Here is a 15,065-nt window from a genome sequence, read left to right on the forward strand (position 1 = left end):
AGTTGCATGGCAGCAATTTAAATGGACTTTCGAGTAAACGCACCATTTCAGTCATCATTTCATTATGATGGAGCCTTAAACTACGGTTACGCTGTTGCTATACGGAGTCGATTCAATAATATATCTGGCGAGCTCCGAGCTGCTCCAGAGACCCGGTCCTAGTTTCTTTGTCATACTCAGTGGCAACTTTCACTTTGGGGAAATGATTCTAATCCAGCAACCGGTTGGAAACTGCGTCGGATGCGCCCAAATTTACTTTCCACAAGATCTTCATTGTTTCCGCGCAGTCACTCCTTACAGCATGGTTAATAATATAGCTAATTGCTAGCTATAACATGTTGTCATATCATTTATAGCCAATGTAATAGGCAACACATATAATAGTTGGCTATAAGAAAATACCACTTAATCAACATATGACCCACCTTCCATTCTCGCAATGCTTGTTGGAGCTTGTGCTACAGCCGGCTATAAGTCTGCAGCCCGCTTTTCTTCTATCTCTTCCAACTCAGCAAGGATATAATATTTAAATCCTTACAGCCCACTTACGTCACCTTATTATACATGCTCTTAGCCATGAAGTGTTCCCCGCTTGATTCGCATTGATGGCAAGGGCCAATTCTAATATCACAACCCAATCCCATCGGTCATTCAGCATTACAGTGGTGCTTCATTGGTCAAAACATTGTGTGTTCATGAGGGTCCCCCCATTGTCATGTCTTGTCAAGAAAGGTGATGGCGTGCTTCGTCGTAATTGCATTACCATCCCCTCTATTTCCGCACAAAACGCATGGGGAAACTGCAAAATTAATGTCCCGGAGCCAAGCGTGTCGCCACCGCTTCACGAAGAGTCTATGTATAAAAAAAGGCGCAGCCGCGAGGCGGAAAAGTTTTACACCTTCCCAGAGTCATTTGCCCCCGGTCTTCCTGCCGAGCTCTCACGTTCTTCCCATCCTTCCGCTCCCTATTCTTGCTTTCAGCAAATGGCTAGCTGTCGCCAACAGAAGAGATCCACAACCATGGGATCAACAGCCGCCTCATCCTCACACTCCGCCGGTGACATTGAGGGGGAGTGGAAGCACTGCGTCATGACTCAGGGCAAGAAGACGAGGACATTGCAGGCGGTGGCAGATGGCAAGTGTGAGGAAGTTTGAGGCGGCAGTGGATGGCGCAGGCGACGGGGAAGATGGGGTCGGCGACAACGCTGGAGACGGCGGACGGCGACCGCGGCCGTGGCGACGTCGAAAGCAGCCAGGACGCTGGCGTCGGCGGCAAAGTGAGAGAGCAAGAGGGAGAAAGACTTTGTGTCTGTGTGGATAAGATGTGAGTGGCTACGGGTGCGAGCGGGTAAGCTGGATAAGGTCCTACATAGCAGTGACTGGCGATACCGAGCACCTGCCACAGTTACATTTGAGTGGCGGGCGTCCTAGAGGACCACCAATCAAACTCCAGGAAACTTTGAAAATTTTTGTCACTGGTCGCCCAAATATAGCTGCGGCGGGCACTCTAATCTGCCCGCCACAGCTTGGCCAGACACCAGGGGTGATGTGCCCAGCGTTACTGCTTTTCCCTCACGAAGAATTTTGAATAGGTTAAGTGTGATGTGTGGTAATTTACATCCGCACCACTGTGGAAAAATCAGTGGCGGGCAAGTAATATTACACACCACAGATTTTTTTTCTAAAATAGCAGCGCTGCGTCCCTCGTCGTGTCCACCACTAATTCGAGGCCACCAATAATCCTTTACCCAGTAGTGGGAGCATCAGCATATATATAGCTAGTAACCATACTTCATATCTTCAGCCTCATAAACCATAGCACCAAACCGAAAAGTCCATTCTGCACCCGAGCTCATATGCTCCCGCATGAACAGTAAAATCGAAAAAAATTAAAAAAAAATTCAAAAAATTCCAATTTTTTTTTGAGAGAAACATTGACAAAAGTTCTAAGTGCCTGCAAAAATTCATCATGAAATCACATTCCTGTAAGGCGTGGCAAAAAAACAAATTCAGTGCTTCAAGATGCGTTTGAAAGTAGCTTTTTCAGAGTACTTTTTTTTTTTGCCACGCCTTCTAGGAATGTGATTTCATGACGAATTTTTGCAGGCACTTAGAACTTTTGTCAATGTTTCACACAAAAATAATTTGGAATTTTTTGAATTTTTTTTATTTTTTTTCGATTTTACTGTTCATGCGGGAGCATATGAGCTCGGGTGCAGATTAGCCGCGTTCCAAACCGAACTCTTTATATTCGTGCCCAATCTTGCCGCAGACTTTACAAAACGTGCCAACTCCTCATATCTGTCCGCATAAACCTCGTGTTCTTTACCTCGGATGATACCAACGTGTTTCATCAGTGGTTCACGCACATCATGCTGCACCCAAACATGGATAGTCTCCACAAGAGTTGCCTGAAAACCTCATATCCAGAACCTTGCCATCCTTTATAATCAACTTCTCCACAATTGTCTTGTCACAGAACCCATCAGGGAACTTGTGGATTTGCCACAAGATGGACATATGCACCATCTGGATATTCCCTGTACAACTGAATTCATCATAGGGATGAAGAAGGACCGCCCAGAACAGAAATATCCAAGGGCCTTGATTCGTAATTCCCTCCTAATCCCCAGGACATGAGGCCTGCACCACGAACAGATTGGAGCCTAGCGTCCAGAATTGCACCTACTGTGCAGCGTTCCTGACAGCACGCATATCGCGGAAGAAGGCGGACTGACTAAAGGTCTTCTCCGTGTGAACCCTCGCAAGAGCCGGCCACTGGACGCAATCGTTGATCACCGGGTCATCTTCATCAAGAACCAGATCATCAAACTCCTCAGTGAGGTCTAGTTGTCCAAAGAAATCATAGAGGTTAGTAGCACCGTCCTTCCATTCGCCGTCGCTCGTCGCCGAATTAGCATCCAAGACCGACGCCATGGTATGGATCAGGTGGGGATTGCCGCGGGGCGGCTTGGTCGCTGATAGTACCCGAGGCCGAACGAATCGCCTAGGGGGAGGTAACCCTAGCCGCCGCTAGGGAAAAGGAAACATGCTATTGATAAAATAGAAACGAAAGACATGGAAGTGAAGCACATCTAGATTGAGGTGATGGCAAGATATAACTATGAAATTCATTACGGGAAGTGCAATGGCCACAGTTCGTGCAATCACCGGTGCAATCGCCATCAGTTCACACAATGAATCGTTTGCCGGCCCGCGGTCAATGTCACATGATCATGGTGCCTAGTTTTCTTTTCTAACATTCCTCCAGATGCAAAAAGACATACAATTGCACTCGAACACATTAGACACATGATGCGATTCTTTTTATTCATAGAAAACCTTAAAATGTGATAAATAAAATCTCTGGGGGACATAACCTATCAAACTGTTATCTAGTTGACCAAACAAAATAAGAATGTTTTGAATCATATTTTTCCAGGTCACATCGACTGAGCGCATATACCACAGACTAAAGCGGCAAGGGTAATTCTGCTAATAGTGCTAAATTATCACGAAGACTATCATACGATGCAAAAAGGAATTACAGTACAAGTCTCCATGAAAAAAAACACAGGGCTCAAGGAAGGTTTATTGAACAAGGCACCGATCGAGCACTATGCTTCGGTGATGAATGTGTTTGATCGCTCAAGGAAACAGCACAAGTTGCAAAACCGAAACCGTAAAAAATATGGGTTAACCATAAAATAAATTACAATCTGTTGTTTAGCTACCCATCTACTTTATGCACAAGCTAGTGCAAAAAAGTAGTCATTTGATTATCCATAAAGATAACAATAAAGAGTATATATCATTGTTTGTTTTAAGGTTGCTAACCACATCAGCCGTAACATTTTAATACTGAAAGTTGGTGCCCTGTCGCTCTCATATTTAGGTAGACATACCATACAACCAAAAGTGTTTTGTATGAACACACACGCCAAGTCCACACAATGACGTGTTCCGTCCACTCATTTGTGTCGTTTGCATTGACGGATGCAAAAGAAGTTTATGTGTGTGGTCGATGAGATCAGCCCACTAAAACCAGTCATTAAGTTGATTAGGTCGTCTATAGGTATGTAGTTCGATCAATTTGCCATTTTTTTTCAAAAGAGAGGATTACCCCTGGGCTTGAGCTTCAAGCGATGCACACAGTTACTTTTATTATATTGTTCAACAGAATACAACAAAGAAATACATGGATAGTGATAGATGAATAAAACTATTGCTTGAGACTATTACGTCCGTGGAGAAAGTTTGTTTTTAGAGGTGGCATAGGCATTTGGAAAGCAAAGACAACCAAAAACACGAAACTCAGAGTAATTGGGATGGCAAAGGAAAAGAGAGTAATAGGGGGTGATATTTGGATTGGTTTTGGAGGGGCGAATATTGAGAAGAAAGGTGGCCGTGTGGAGTGCTTCTACCCAGAAATTTGATGGCATGGAGGACTGAACGAGGAGTGTATGAACAATGTCATCGATGGTGCGAAGTGAACGCTCGGCTTTACCGTTTTGAGGAGAAGTGTAGGGACAAGAGAATCAAAGAAGGATGCCATGTTTTAGGAAGAAGGTACGATTTTGAATGTTTTCAAGCTCATGGCCGTTGTCACACTGAATGAAACGAATAGGGAGGAAGAAGTGGACAGAAACATAGCACTGAAAATGTAGAAAAAGAGGGTAAACATCGGATTTGTTGCGGAGAGGAAAGGTCCATACAAAGTGACTAAAATCCTCTAGTATAAAACAAGATAGTATTTAAAACCAGAAACACTTGCAACGGGTAATGTCCATGAAGGAAATATGCCCTAGAGGCAATAATAAAGTTGTAATTTTATATTTCCTTATTCATGATAAATGTTTATTATTCATGCTAGAATTGTATTAACCGTAAACTTGATACATGTATGGATACATAGACAAAACAATGTGCCCCTAGTAAGCCTCTACTAGACTAGCCCGTTAATCAAAGATGGTTAAGTTTCCTAACCATAGACATGCGTTGTCATTTGGTGAACGGGATCACATCATTAGGAGAATGATGTGATGGACAAGACCCAACTGTTAGCTTAGCATAATTATCGTTCAGTTTTATTGCTATTGCTTTCTTCATGTCAAGACCACAGAATTTTTTCTAAAATAGCAGCGGTGCGTCCCTCGTCGTGTCCGCCACTAATTCGAGGCCACCAATAATCCTTTACCCAGTAGTGGGAGCATCAACATATATATAGCTAGTAACCATACTTCATATCTTCAGCCTCATAAACCACAGCTCCAAACACTATATTCGTGCCCAATCTTGCCGCAGACTTTACAAAAACGTGCCAACTCCTCATATCTGTCAGCATAAACCTTGTGTTCTTTACCTCGGATGATACCAACGTGTTTCATCAGTGCTTCACACACATCATACTGCACCCAAACACGGATACAGTCTCCACAAGAGTTGCCTGGCAACCTCATATCCAGAACCTTGCCATCCTTTATAATCAACTTCTCCACAATTGTCTTGTCACAGAACCCATCAGGGAGCTTGTGGATTTGCCACAAGATGGACATATGCACCATCTGGATATTCCCTGTACAACTGAATTCATCATAGGGATGAAGAAGGACTGCCCAAGACAGAAATATCCAAGGCCCTTGATTCGTAATTCTGTCCTAATGGCCAAGACATGAAGCCTGCACCATGAACAGATTGGAGCGTAGCATCCAGAATTGCACCTACTGTGAAGGGTTCCTGACAGCATGCATATCGAGGAAGAAGGCGGCCTGACTAAAGGTCTTCTCTGTGTGAACCCTCGTAAGAGCCAGCCACCGCACGCAATCGTTGATCACAGGGTCACCTTCATCCAGAACCAGATCGCCAAACTCCTCAGCGAGGTCTAGTTGTCCAAAGAAATCATCGAGGTTAGTAGCACTGTCCTTCCATTCGCCGCCACTCGTCGCCGAATAAGCATCCGAAACTGACGCCATGGTATGGATCAGGTGGGGATTGCCGCGGGGCGGCTTGGTCGCTGATACTACTCGAGGCCGAACGAGTCGCCTGGGGGGAGGTAACCCTAGCCCCTGCTAGGGGAAAAGGAAACGTGCTATTGATAAAATCCAGAAACAAGAACTCAGGCTCCTCAGGCCGCACCACAGAGCTCAGGGATTCTCGGCCTTCTGATCAGTTTCCTGATGCGTTCTCGGCCGTCGGATCGAGCTCCCGGACGATCTGGGCCGTCGGATCAAAACTGAGGCCATTGAAACAAGAACTCGGGCTCCTCAGGCCGCACCACAGAGCTAAGGGCTTCTCGGCCGTCCGATCGGTTTCTTGATGCGTTCTCAGCCGTCGGATCGAGCTCCCGGACGATCTGGCCGTCGGATCAAAACTGAGGCCATTGCAATGAGTGTGCGCCCCGGCCGTGCCACCGCTTGGATTTAGTCATGTTTATGTACCTCCGGGCTTTTTGTAATCTTCATTTTTTGTATTCTGGACTGCGCCTTGGCGCTTATGTGTGTATAATTTGTAGTGGTTTCATGTCAGCCTAAGTAGATATTGGATGTTTAAAAGAGTTACATTTGCTTCCTGTTTGATTCTTAAATGATCTGTTTGGGTGTCTATTGGCGCATGTTGCTTAGTGGATTATGCATTACAGAACTTAGATGACATTTCTGTCAAGGAGCCAAGCTATAGGATATGATATATCCAAATCAACTAATGATTAAAGTATGCATCTCAGATAGGAACCTTCTGCCGACGAGTTGTCCTATGCAGCTTTGATATGTTAAAAACATGATATTTTTAATTGCTGATCAGATCTATTCACCAAAAAAATATGCATGTCTGTAGATTGAGACATGGTACTGCTTCCTCTCATATAAAGTTTACGTTCTTCTAGGATGCAACTACGGTTCTATGGAACTTGATGATCTAGGCATTGTTGCCGAAAATGCTACTGACCATATGGGCCTATACATGAACGGTATGACATGGACTCTGAGAGTGATGAAGAACTGATGATGAAAATGGAGCTCCAAAAACAATGAAGATCCAGGTAATACCATAAGAGCTATCTTGATGATGAAAGTGTTTGTTGAAAAGGAGTACTTGCATTGCACGATGCTTCTTTAGTTCTCAAACCAATGGGTGAGTTTGGAAATGTAGTAATGTACATAATTCTAATCTATCCATGGAAAACAACTTTGCTTTTGCTTTCTCTAGTGTTCAAGAAGCTAATAACAATGCTTAGATTTTAGATTACTGATATCCATAGCACACTATCCAAAGGTCTCCATTTTAATTTGGTCTGTAAATGCTTAGATTAAATTTTGCGTTGTTTTTTTAATCTGAAAATACTTAGATTACAGTAGCACAGTATACAATGTTGTTCTCCATTGACAGAGTAAACAAACACAATGCTTAAGTTACAATTTCCAGTGGATGTTGGCAATCACTTACTCTGACTGGACATATAAAAAAAGGACATGTTCACTTCGCAGCGACTGATCGCCAGATATTTCCGTCTTTTTTTCTATAGGCTCTTGAGACATCAGTTTATACTGAATATCCGACATCATATAATCAGAAAAATTCGGAGGATTATCTGGTTCGGACATGCACGTACGCTATCAGGTCATTTTAGGCACTTTATTATGAGATTTACTACTTTCACCCGCAAAAAAAAAGATAGTATGGGATTTTTTTGACATAAAAAATAGTATGAGATTTATTTCACCCAACTGATTGGTTGGCTATATATTCACAAGAAGAAAAGAGGAAATTTTTATTAGCTAACTATAAGCCCGTAAGGTGCGTGCATTGCCTAGAAACAAACCTACAGCCTGATCGTTCCTCAAAAGAAAAGAAAAAAAGGCATAGAGCCTGATCGATGTCGGGGCTGATGGCTGCCGCCACCTGCGACGATCGGGAAACCAAGCGCGCTCATACGGCGAGGGAGTGCTGCTCGCCCACGTTCCCCGACGATCTCCTCCCTGTCGTCTACCGCATGGTTGCCTCCCCGCGCGGCCGCGCACGCTTCGCCGCCATCTGCCGGTCGTGGCGCGCTGCTGCGCGTGCGGCGCCACCCGTGCCAGCGCTTCCGTGGCTTCTCTTCTTGCCTCACTACGACAGCAGGATGAAGACAATTCACTGCCCCGAGGATGGTGCCCTCGTGGGCTTACGGGTCCCCGGCGAGGATGCGGGAAGGTGGATTATCGGCTGCCACGACGGTGGCTGGGTTCGCCTTGCTCGAACGTGCAGGCCCGTTAATGATCATGAACCTTTTCTTTGGCGCCGAGGTGGCCCTATCCGAGAAGAAGGCGATGATCCTCTGCCCAAGCCGGCACCATGCCAATGCCCGCCTGGTCTTCATCTCAAAAGTTGTCTTCTCTGCGCCGCCCACCTCGCCCCAATGTATCCTTGCCGGCGTAGCGCTATGCAAAGCTGGTTGTTCAAACAGCGGGTGGACAGTACAAGAATGTTCTGCAACGGCGAGCTGTATGGCCTACGTCGCAATACGACACTCGTCAAGTTCGAGATTGGCATGAATAAGGATGGTGCACCAGCGGTCACAGCAGAACGCAATGTAGTCATGGAAATGATTGACCACACCATTGCGGTGTACCGGGACATTACTAGTTACATCTTTGATCTGCAGGGCAAGCCTGGGATGGCATTGAAGACCCAGTGGTTGCGAAACACGCCACCTTTCTTCAAAGTATTCAAACTCACCGACATCCAGACGGGTAGACAAAAGGCGCGTTACAAGCGCGAGTGGCTTGAGGTCACAAGCTTGGGTGACCACTCGTTGTTTTTGGGGGAGATATTCTCTAAGGCAATGCATGTGTCCGCAAACGGGCGTGGCCGCGTGAAGAGAAACCGAATCTACTACTCAGATAATTGCTGGTTTGGTACCGAAGACTTCATGCCCGGTGACGTAGTGTCGGTCGCAATCTCGAACGATAGCAGCAGTGTGACCTGCCACAAGGAAGATGGCTCAAAGAGCGGCATCACCGGCTATGGCTTGACGAGGATTATATCGGTACGATACATAATGAAGAGCTGTATAGATGGTGGCATGTGGATTCTCCCCCAGATATATAGCTAGTCTAGACTCTGCGATATTAGCACATTGATAAACTCAATAAAAGAGATCATATCATACGTAGTAGGAGAGGAATAGAGGGCAGATTACAGAGGGGTCATTGAAGAAGGAGAAGAATATACGAAAGATGACAAGGTCATGTGTCATTTTATAAGCAGACTGTAATCCTATAAATTTTTGATATAATATTTTTACTATTGTTGTTTCTTTTTTGAATTTTCAACCGGGGGGGAGAGAACTCCCCCACCTGAATATATATTCCGAGCCAGTCAGCCAGTACAAAGTACAACAACCGGATCGGCAGCAGAGAGGGAATGAAGGGGAGAGCTTACAGCCTAGGAGCAGCTGTAAGCATCAGAAACTATGTCTATCCATTTTTTTTACACATGCAGGGCATGAAGCCATGCATCAACATGCCCGCGTTCCCCAGAGCAGAAACGGCTACGCCAGAGGACAGCATCATCGCGGCAGGCCTTCAGGGTCACAGCCAGAGGGGAAGACTCCCGTTTGAACACCACCGCATTCCTTCTCTGCCAAAGATGCCAGCAGCTGGGCTGCACAAAAGCCTGTAGTGATGCAGAGCCAACAGTGCCGGAGGCGTCGAAAAGATGCAGCGTCCGCACCGTGCCCCTAGCGGTGGAGAGGCCAAGGGCGCCGCAGAACGCCCGGGCGAAGGAGCAGCCAAATACCAGGTGATCGGGCGTCTCCAAAGGCGCCCCGCACGCGGGGCAACCGGCTCCCTGCACCTCCACAATGTGCTTCTTTAGTATGTTGTCCCGAGTGTGGACACGGCCAAGCGCGAGTAGCCAGACAAAGAACTTGACCCGAGACGGGGCCGGCGAGCTCCAGAGGAAGGCATTGTTCTCGACAATCGCACAACCGAGGCGAAGGAGCATGTAGGCAGCGTTCGAGGCGAGCTTCTCCTCCTTCTTCTCGCGCAGAACCAGGCATCGGTGGTCGACGCCCCCCGCGGCGTCCCCCGCGCGCTCAATGAGTGAGAGAAGGACGAGGCGTTCTCGGGCCGCGGCGATAGAGAGCCGCGGCACCAGGACAGCATCAAACCCAAGGGTGCGGATCGCCCAGATGAACGCCTCGCGGCACGTGGCGTGGGAGGCCAGCGCCGGGAAAGCAGTGTGTATCGGCCCACAGGGGAGCCAGTGATCTTCCCAGAAGGCCGTCATCCGTCGTCCCCCACGATGACGCGGGAAAGTGAACGGTAGATGGGCATGAGGCCCCGCAGGCACAGCCAGTGCACACCGGTGAGCATCGAGCCACGGGCGTCCAGCAGTAGGCGCTCGCCAAGAGAACTCTAAACCGGTGCAGGATCTTCAGGAGGAGCGAGTCGTTTTGGGTGGCGAGGTCCCTGACCCCAAGGCTGCCCTCCTCCTTGGCACGGCACACTCGGTCCCAAGCCCCAAGGCATTGCGCGCCGGAAGTGCGCTCGGCCGCATTCCATAAGAAGGCACGACGAAGGGAGTCCAGTCCTTGGGCGGGGGTTTGAGTGCGCCCATAGCATACGACGGAAGAGCGTCAAGGACGGCGTTGATGAGGACGAGCTGCCCCGTGGGGGAGAGGAGACGAGCGCGCCACCCGGCGAGGTACCGGTCGACCTTGGCGATGACGAAGTGGAAATCCGCCAGAGTTAGTTTGTGGCATGATAGGGGGAGCCCCAGGTAAGTCGGGGAAACCCCTCCATCCGGCACCCCATGAGAGCCACGACAGCAACCAAAGTGTCGGCGTCGACGTGCATGGGGACCAACGTGCTCTTGGAGTAGCAGCAGCGAAGTCGTCGAGCGTGGAGCGAAGCCGGGCCGCCGCGGACGGACACGCGTGCATAATGATCAGCGTGTCATCCGCGTACTGAAGGACGAGCGGCGGCTCGCCATCCACCAGTGGGTGACGCATCAGGTCTTCGCGGCGGATCAGTCGCTGGAGCACGTCGGTGACAAGGAGGAAGAGGTAGGGGGAGATTGGGTCCCCCTGACGCAGCCCGCAGCGAGTGGGGAACCACTTCCCTGGGACGCCATTGAGGAGCGCGAGGACTTGAGGATCGAGTCCATCCAGTCGCACTAGGGTGCGGGGAACCCACGCGCCACCATAATCGCGCGCAAGCTCGCCCAGTTGATGCAGTCGAAAGCTTTAGCTATGTCCAGTTTGAACACGAGGGTGGGGGCAGCTCTCTTGTAGCAGCAATGCACCATCTCAGCCGCATAGACGAAGTTCTCCGCAATGCTTCTCCCGGGGATAAACCCGGACTGATCTTCGTGGATCAGCAGGCTGATTTGCTTCTACAGCCGCGTTGTGAGGCCCCGGCAGAGGATATTGACGTCGGCATTTTGAAGGGAGACCGGGCGGAAGCCTCCCGGCGTCGGCACACCAGCGCTTTACGGGAGCAAGGCGATATACGCCCTGTTGATCCCATCCAGGCGCGCAGCAGCTGTGAGCAAGGCGATGTACGACCTGATGACATGCGGTTCATCCGGGAGCAGCAGCTGTGGTGCGATGTACACCTCGATTGGTCGGAAACAAACTGCATGCCGCCAACGGAGGGAGTGTACCGGAAGGAGGACCAGCTGCGGACCTGCGGCCTGACGTTCATAAGCTGCTGGGGCAGGGGAGAAACTTGTTCAGGTAAACCTTGTTCCTGAAGAAAGCGGTAGTACATGAGTGCTTATATTATACTCCCTCTGTCTCATAATATAAGAGTGTTCTTGACACTACACTAGTGTCAAAAACGCTCTTATATTATGGGACGGAGGGAGTAGTATATAAATGCAGCTTTACTTCTGTAGTGTCAAAAACGCTCTTATATTATGGGACGGAGGGAGTAGTATATAAATGCAGCTTTACTTCTGTCGAAAAAATTGCTTCACCCCTTGGTTTTAATTTGGCCGTGTTATCTGATGGCACTGTAGTACTGAACTTGTAGGTAAATAGTGTATTAAGCATGCATGCTATTCCCATATGGCGTACTCTAGTCCTGCAAACACTCTATCGAGGCTTCCGTGTCTCCGTGTTTTTGCTCCAAATTAAAGGAAAGACCACAATCTCTGAAGCTTGGCCTTTTGTTGACAGGAACAAGCAAGAGCTCTGCTTTTGGATTAGCGAAGAAGGAAAACAGTTGAAATTACAGTGGAATGACAAGGCCACAAACAGAGCACAAAACCCATATCATACAGTACAAACAACCACAGGCGACAGTTCTTGACATTACTCGTCGATCCATGGCCTCCTCTGAGATTCCATCCCAGCTAGGGCCGCGGGGTTACAAGGCCCCAGGCAAGGAAGAAGAACTTTCTGCTGTTTTCCGAGTTTGCCTCCTATTTTCTGTTCGGTGCTGCATGTAGTCCTTGGTTTCACAATGCATCAACCTTGCCGTTTTCAAACAGATGTTGGTGAGAAATACCGTTTTGTTGCCGCTGTCGATGGATAGATGTGATGCTGCAATGCACGACGCTTATGGAATAGCAAAAAAAAAATGGACATTGCCATTGCCATTACAGATGGCATGAATCATCTCTACCGAGAGTCGTAGATGGAACCAACATCATACAAGATTATTATAATTTTCCGCAAGTTTGAAACAAATGCAAGAATGGTACATAGTACAACATTCTGTCCCAATGAGTTAACAAATACGGAGCAAGTAGCTGGCCCAATAATGTTTATTACATATAAACCTCGAAGTACTATCAGAAATCATGACCATAAGACGGATGGTTGAAGTCACACCATGTCAAGGAGATCAGAGTTGAAAGTTTTACCAAGCCGAAATCTGAGCTTCAACACCGGCCATTCGCCCAGCAGCTTAGTGAGAATGGGCAACAAAGCTACCATGACGCAAATTGCAATAGCCAACCAGTGAAGACGTGGAGCCAACACAGTGTATAAACCAGTTGAAAAAACTGTAGTTGTTGCAATGTATGCAAACCACATGAGCTTCTTAGTGAAGGATCTGTAATAAACCAAGAACTCATAATCCCCCCACCTTCCTATGATGCATATGAAGGCTACGGCAAAAGAGGAGCACATTGCCAAGACATCAGAGATCAAGAATGCCTGAAAAGCAAACTTCTTAGACATGATTGGAAATCCCTCGCTTCCATCATCGTTGCTGTATCCTCCAGGCAGGGTGAAGGCAGCGGCGAAGGTGATTGTCGCAATGAGGATCGCCACTAACGAAGTATTGCTTGTGTATGTTTGAGTTAGTGATTTTGCATCCTTCCTTGATTCTTCAGAGGCCTTTCGCTTGGCGAAAATCTGAAGATTATGAAGATTGGCAGCATCCTGTGGATTAGCTTTCGACATAAGCATGGCCACTTCATTCTGCATGAATCCAATGAAATAAGGTAAGGTAAAACTCATGGTGTTGAAAGTAGAACTGGACTATTCTACTATCTAAAAATCATTGTTACTCACAGTAGTTTTTTAGTTCAAAATTGTGCGGCAAGGATAAAAACACATGGCCACCCCTGTATAAACTGATCTTGAAATAATCACCTTCAGGTAATATCTTATTTAGTTCTCCCTTTGTAGTGATCTAAAACGTCCAACATTTGTTTATAGAGGGAGTACCTTCACTAGGCAAATATCATGCCAATGAGTCTATTTTAAAGAATAGAAAACATACTATAGGGGCCGTTCTACATTTTACAGTCAAAGATAGTCATGTCTACGTTCCAATCGAAAGGATGTCAAAAAATACATTTCTACCTAAAGCATGTGCATTGCCTACATTCCTATCTAAAAAATGTCCAAATAAATACATTCCTAGCTAAAGCATGTGCATTGTCGGTAGGTATGGGGACCTCGCACCGAGAAACTCCGTGTTGGTCGCACTCCACGAGCGCAATCGAGGGACCGAAGTCATGGGGTAGGCGGGGATACATCATGGCTCATGGGGAGTCATGCTGGCAGAGATGTCGTGCACGGGCTCCTCCTCATCGGTCATGGCATCGACCGATGTCTAAAAGCCCACCCCATCATGTACCTCCGCAGCAGTCGGCCCGTGCTCTAGCTCATCACCACCGGGGACACCAGGGTGGGATGGATCGATGTGTTGATCCACCACGCCGTCAGGAGGCACCCCGTTGCCTGGAAGGACCATGCCTCCACCCTTGCAGGCGTCAATTTGTTCACCACCGACTTCATTGCAGCGGATGCTTTGTCAATTGTCACGGTGGCACTGCTAGGAAACTACTTATATCTGGAGTCATACTGGTACAAACATACTAGTGGCGGGCGGCCAAAGGCAACCATCACTCATAATCTTGTCCCATGTTAGCCGTGGGTCAAACATACCAGTGACGGGTGCACCACCATGCTCGTCACTGGTGCATCACATACCAGTGGCGCGACCACCCGTTAGTCCGTCACTGGTAATCGGCCCAGATTAGTCGTGGGAGGAAAGTACCAGTGAGGGATGCCCTTTCCTGCCTGACACTACTGGTATGTGATTCGAGTGTTTTTGTTTTTTAGGGGTTTAGGGTATTTTTTGGGTTTTAGTATTTATGATTTCATGGTATTGTATGGAAAATTATTTGAACTTTTTAGGATTTGTTTCCTCTATTTCTGGCAACTGCCCTCCTCACAATATAAACCGCCTCTCTATTCGTCATGGACAATTTTTTCTTTGCAAAACAAAGTCATGGCTAACAACCAAACCAACAATACAAATAACATAAAACTTTAGAGAAATTACAGCGAAGTCCTAGAGGGCCGGCCATCTTCCACCTCTTGAACAGGTGGATGGCCCGCTGCATGCCACTCTATGGCTAGAGACAACCCATCGTTGTTGACCAGGGGAAGAAGTCACCAAGGCCATGGTCCCGTCGGACCATCACCTTGGAGAAGAAGTCGACACAACATGAAGAGTCATAGATCTAACTGCCTAAAAGTCAATTAATTCTTGTAGGCCTCACACCGGCACCGAAGGGTATGTCGAAGTGATGGAAATGTGGCCGGAAGACCCATCTGCAAAC

This window comes from Triticum aestivum, chromosome 3B (genome assembly GCF_018294505.1).
Source record: "Triticum aestivum cultivar Chinese Spring chromosome 3B, IWGSC CS RefSeq v2.1, whole genome shotgun sequence".
Lineage (NCBI taxonomy): Eukaryota > Viridiplantae > Streptophyta > Magnoliopsida > Poales > Poaceae > Triticum > Triticum aestivum.